Raw genomic sequence first — 6,741 nt, 5'->3', positions numbered from 1 at the left:
TCTCTCTCTCTCTCAAATATAAAATATAACACTTTTTTGTTTACTACATGGTTCCATATGTGTTATTTCATAGTTTTGATGTCTTCACTATAATTCTACAATGTAGAAAATATTAAAAATAAAGAAAAACCCTTGAATAAGTAGATGTGTTCAAACTTTTGACTGCTACAGTATATACAGTGCCTTCGGAAAGTATTCAAACCCCTTGACTTTTTCCACATTTTGTTAGAATACAGCCTAATTCGAAAATGTATTTAAATGTTTTTTTCCCTCATCAATCTACACGCATTACCCATAATGACAAAGCAAAACAGGTTTTTAGAAATGTTTGCTAATTTATAAAAAATAAAAAAATACAAAAATGACATCACAATTACATAAGTATTCAGACCCTTTACTCAGTACTTTGTTGAAGCACCTTCGGCAGCGATTACAGCCTCAAGTCTTCTTGGGTATTACGCTACAAGCTTGGCACACCTGTATTTGGGGAGTTTCTCACATTCTTCTCTGCAGATCCTCTCATGATCTGTTAGGTTGGATGGGGAGTGTCGCTGCACAGCTATTTTTTGGTCTCTCCAGAGATGTTCGATCGGGTTCAAGTCCGGGCTCTGGCTGGGCCACGCAAGGACATTCAGAGACTTGTCCTGAAGCCACTCCTTTATTGTCTTGGCTGTGTGCTTAGGTTCGTTGTTCTGTTGGAAGGCGAACCTTCGCCCTAGTCTGAGGTCCTGATTACTCTGGAGCAGGTTTTCATCAAGGATCTCTCTGTACTTTGCTCCGTTCATCTTTGCCTCGATCCTGACTAGTCTCCCAGTCCCTGCCGCTGACAAACATCCCCACAGCATGATGCTGCCACCACCATGCTTCACCATAAGGATAGTGCCAGGTTTCCTCCAGACGTGATGCTTGGCGTTCGGGCCAAATTGTTCAATCTTGGTTTCATCAGACCAGATAATCATGTGCCTTTTACTGAGGAGTTCTTCCGTCTAGCCACTCTACCATAAAGGCCTGATTGGTGGCGTGCTGCAGAGATCATTGTGGAAGGTTGTTCCATCTCAACAGAGGAAATCAACAGAGGAAATCTGGAGCTCTGTCAGAGTGACCATTTGGTTATTGTTCACCTCCCTGAGCAAGGTCCTTCTCCCCAAATTGCTCAGTTTGGCCGGGCGGTTAGCTCTAGGGAAAACGGTTCCAAACTGGTTCCAAACTCTTCCATTTAATAATGATGGAGGCCACTATGTTCTTGGGGACCTTCAAAGCTGCAGATCTGTGCCTGGACACAATCCTGTCTCGGAGCTCTATTCCTTCGACCTCATGGCTTGGTTTTTGCTCTGACATGCGCTGTCAACAGTGGGACCTTATATAGACAGGTGTGTGCCTTTCCAGATCATGCCCAATCAACTGAATTTACCACAGGTGGACTCCAATGAAGTTCTAGAAACATCTCAAGGATGATCTATGGAAACAGGAGGCACCTGAGCTCAATTTCGAGTCTCATAGCAACGAGTCTGAATACTTATGTAAATAAGGTATTTCTGTTTTTTATTTTTAATAAGTTAGTAACAATTTCTAAAAACATGTTTTCGCTTTGTCACTATGGGGTATTGTTTGTAGATTGCTGAGGACATTGTTTTTATTTAATCCATTTTAGAATAAGGCTGTAACATAACAAAATGTTGAAAAAGTCAAAGGTTCTGAATACTTTCCAAATGCACTGTATATTGTGTCTTTCTGAATATGGCGGATCTCTCTCTAGCAGGCTTAGGCCCCTAGTCAATACAAAGGACCAATCCCCTCTGAATAGACGAAGCCTTCCCTCTCATACCCCCAAACAACCGCCAAAATGTCACCTCGACACACACACACTCCACCGACCACATGGCTCATAATAAGTGTGACGTGGGGGCTATTCATGCAAGTAGCAAATAAATACTCAACCCGGCAACTGAGAGTACTTTAGAACTACACAGACCAGTAGTAAGTAAATACTCAACTCGGCCACTGAGAGTACTTCAGAACTACATAGACCAGTAGTAAATAAATACTCAACTCGGCCACTGAGAGTACTTCAGAACTACACAGACCAGTAGTAAGTAAATACTCAACTCGGCCACTGATAGTACTTCAGAACTACACAGACCAGTAGTAAATAAATACTCAACTCGGCGACTGATAGTACTTCAGAAACTACACAGACCAGTAGTAAATAAAATACTCAACTCGGCGACTGATAGTACTTCAGAACTAACAGACCAGTAGTAAACAAATACTCAACTCGGCGACTGATAGTAACTTCAGAAAACTACACAGACAGTAGTAAATAAATACTCAACTCGGCCATTGATAGTACTTCAGAACTACACAGACCAGTAGTAAATAAATACTCAACTCGGCTACTGATAGTACTTCAGAACTACACAGACATAGTAGTAAATAAATACTCAACTCGGCGACTGAGAGTACTTCAGAACTACATAGACCAGTAGTAAATAAATACTCAACTCGGCGACTGAGAGTACTTCAGAACTACACAGACCAGTAGTAAATAAATACTCAACTCCGCCACTGATAGTACTTCAGAACTACACAGACCAGTAGTAAATAAATACTCAACTCGGCTACTGAGAGTACTTCAGAACTACATAGACCAGTAGTAAATAAATACTCAACTCGGCGACTGATAGTACTTCAGAACTACACAGACCAGTAGTAAATAAATACTCAACTCTGCGACTGAGAGTACTTCAGAACTACATAGACCAGTAGTAAATAAATACTCAACTCGGCGACTGAGAGTACTTCAGACCTACACAGACCAGTAGTAAATAAATACTCAACTCGGCGACTGATAGTCTTCAGAACTACACTGACCAGTAGTAAATAAATACTCACTCGGCGCTGAATAGTACTTCAGAACTACACAGACACTTTTATTTGTAACACACACATACGGTGTGTTCAGAAATAAAATATCTTGTTATCTATTAAATAGTTGTTTCCCTCATCAATCTACACATAATACCCCATAACAACAAATCAAAACAGGTTTTTTGAAATTGTTGCAAATGTAATAAAAATAAATAATTGAAATATAACATTTACATACGTATTCAGACCCTTTACTCAGTACTTTGTTGAAGCACCTTTGGCAGCGATTACAGCCTCAAGTCTTCTTGGGTTTGACCCTAAAAACTTGGCACACCTGTATTTGAGGAGTTTCTCCCATTCTTCTCTGCAGATCCTCTCAAGCTTTGTCAGATAGGAAGGGGGAGTGTCACTGCACAGCTATTTTCAGGTTTCTACAGAGATGTTAGATCGGGTTCAAGTCCAGGCTCAGGCTGGGCCACTCAAGGACATTAGGAGACTTATCCCGAAGCCACTCCTGCATTTTCTTGGCTGTGTGCTTAGGGTTGTTGTCCTGTTGGAAGGTGAACCTCCGCCCCAGGCTGAGGTCCTGAGTGCTCTGGAGAAGGTTTTCATCAAGCATATTTCCCAGGTCTCCCAGTCCCTGCCGCTGAAAACCATTCCCAGAGTATGATGCTGCCACCACCATGCTTCACCGTAGGAATGGCGCCAGGTTTCCTCCAGACGTGACACTTGGCATTCAGGCCAAAGAGTTCAATATTGGATTCATTAGACCAGATAATCTTGTTTCTCATGGTCTGAGAGTCTTTTAGGTGCCTTTTGGCAAACTCCAAGTGGCCTTTTACTGATGAGTGGCTTCCGTCTGGTCACTCTACCATAAAGACCTGATTGGTGGAGTGCTGCAGAGTTGGTTGTCCTTCTGGAAGGTTCTCCCATCTCCACAGAGGAACTCTGGAGCTCAGTCGGAGTGACTATTGGGTTCTTGGTCACCTCCCAAACCAAGGCCCTTCTCCCCCGATTGCTCAGTTTGGCCGGGCGGCCAGCTATAGGATGAGCCTTGGTGTTTCCAAACTTCATCAATTTAAGAATGATGGAGGCCACTGTGTTTTGGGGGACCTTCAATGCTGCAGACATGTTTTGGTACCCTTCCTCAGATCTGTGCCTCGACACAATTGTGTCTCGGAGCTCTACGGACATTTCCTTCGACCTCATGGCTTGGTTTTTGCTCTGACATGCACTGTCAACTGTGGGACCTTTATATAGACAGGTGTGTGCCTTTCCAAATCATGTCCAATCAATTGAATTTGCCACAGGTGGACTCCAATCAAGTTGTAGAAACATTTCAAGGATGATCAATGGAAACAGGATGTACCTGAGGTCCCAAGTGGCGCAGCGGTCTAAGGCACTGCATCGCAGTGCTAGAAGTGTCACAACAGACCCTGGTTTGATCCCGGGCTGTATCACAACCGTCCGTGATCGGAAGTTTCATAGGGCGGCGCACAATTGCCCCAGCGTCGTCCGGGTTTGTCCGGGGTAGACCGTCATTGTAAATAAGAATTTGTTCTTAAAACTGACTTGCCTTGTTAAAAAAATAAAAACCCAAGCTCAATTTCGAGTCTCAAAGGGTCTGAATAGTTATGTAAATACGGTATTTATATTTTATATTTTTATTATATTTGCAAAAAATTCTAAACACCTGTTTTTGCTTTGTCATTATGTGGTATTGTGTGTAGATTGATGAGGAAAATGTTTAATTTAATCCATTTTAAAACAAGGCAATAACGTAACAAAATGTGGAAAAAGGGAAGGGGTCTGAATACTTGTACTGTACACACACACACATACACATACACATACATGCACACACTGAGGACCACATTGGCAACCAATGTTTTATGGCACTGTATTACTTTAGGCTTTACCCCTAACTAATAATTAATCAAAAAATATATAAATCTGCGTAAACTTCTGGAACTTGTTGGAGGTATGGATCCCTTATTACTAGAATTAGTAAATACTAATTACTAATACTAAACTCTGAAATCCTACTAAATCTCCATTTAAGAATAATATTAATGTTTAATGAAATCCCATTCCTTTACTAGATTGTGTGTATTAGGTTTTGTTGTGGAATTTGTTAGATATTAGGTTTTGTTGTGGAATTTGTTAGATATTACCTGTTAGATATTGCTGTACTGTCGGATCTAGAAGCATAAGCTTTTTGCTACAATCGCAATAACATCTGCTAACCATGTGTATGTGACCAATAAAATTAGATTGCCTCCAGCTCATAACAGCTCGATATTTCCCTTTAATGTATTCAAACGGTGTCTGTTCTGCATAGACAAGAACAACTAAGCCTTTCAGTTTTCCTTTTGACAGTCAAAAACAAACACCAGAACAACGTGTGGCGTTTGCAACAGACAGTTATTACAAAACTGGTAAACATAGATGTGTCTGACATAAAACTAACTCTACGACCTCCCCCCCCGGACTGACACACACACAAACACGTCTAAAAATATATCTTTTTCAAAACGTTAAGAAATCATCCAAAATGTCAGGCTGGAACAATCCCTTCCTGGGCATGAGGAATCCCAACCCAACCAAGCCACACTGCTTCTTAACACAGCGCGCATCCAACCCGGAAGCCAGCCGGGTTGGCTGGCACATATTATCTTATGTGTCGAAGAAAACGCCATACACCTAGCGACCTGGTCAGCGCGCACTGCACCCGGCCCACCACAGGAATCGCTAGTGCACAATGAAACAAGGATATCCCTACCGGCCAAACCCTCCCTAACCCAGACGACGCTAGGCCAATTGTGCGTCATCACAATTGTGCGTCATCCCGGTAACGGCCGGCTGCGTCAGAGCCTGGACTCGAACCCAGAGTCTCTGGTGGCACAGCTAGCTCTGCGATGCAGTGCCTTAGACCACTGCGCCACCCGGGAGGCTGGAAATACGCTTTTTGTGTGTATGGAACATTCCTGGGATTTGTTTTATTTCAGCTCATGAAACATGGGACCAACACAATACAAGTTGCATTTATATTTTAGTTCAATGAATATTTACACATATTTAACCACCGCAGATGCAGAAGGCCGACAGATTCAAAGGATTTAGACACAGCCCATACAGAAAAACAGATCTCTCTAGCTTAAACAGACAGATTTTGCTGAGGATTTTATTATTATGTTAATTAGATTGGCACACGGTCGCGTCAAATGTTTTAATGTAGCAAAGGGTTCCTGGAGGAACCTGGACTGGAGGCTTAGTAGGGGCGTGCCTTTCAGATAGATCATTTTTGGCCACCCCTCAGAGTGAATTAAATTCCTGTTAATCTGTGCTGTATTATGTTCATCACTTGTTAATGACAGTTTTGTAGCTTCAACGAGGCTAACAGAGGTGAATGAGTTCCTCATGAGCCTACGCAAATCCCAAAGTTGGAATAGTTAACACTTTATTACTATACGTAATCAGCAGCGTTGATATTATCAATATTATCTTAGAATATATTTTATGCATAAGTATTCAAGAACAATTATAATTTGCAAAATGATAGAGAAGATTGACATTTACTCTAACATGTGGCCAAAAATACCTGAAAAGCCACGGCTCAAATAAGCCACGCCTCCAATCTTCTAATAGGTTGCCACCTCTACAATATATGATTAAAAAAGGTTTAAAAATTTTTAACTCTCTTCCATCACAAAAAGGTTCAGGTTTGAAACTTTACACAGGGGTTCCTCGAAGACCCTTTTCAAAGGGGTTCCTTTGAAGACCCTTTACACAGGGGTTCCTCGAGGAACCTTTACACAGGGGTTCCTCGAATACCCTTTACACAGGGGATCCTCGAAGACCCTTTTCAAAGGG

Source organism: Salvelinus sp. IW2-2015, unplaced genomic scaffold, assembly GCF_002910315.2.
Source record: "Salvelinus sp. IW2-2015 unplaced genomic scaffold, ASM291031v2 Un_scaffold2657, whole genome shotgun sequence".
NCBI lineage: Eukaryota > Metazoa > Chordata > Actinopteri > Salmoniformes > Salmonidae > Salvelinus > Salvelinus sp. IW2-2015.
The sequence above is the reverse complement of the archived record's forward strand: the minus strand, read 5'-3'. Positions refer to the sequence as shown.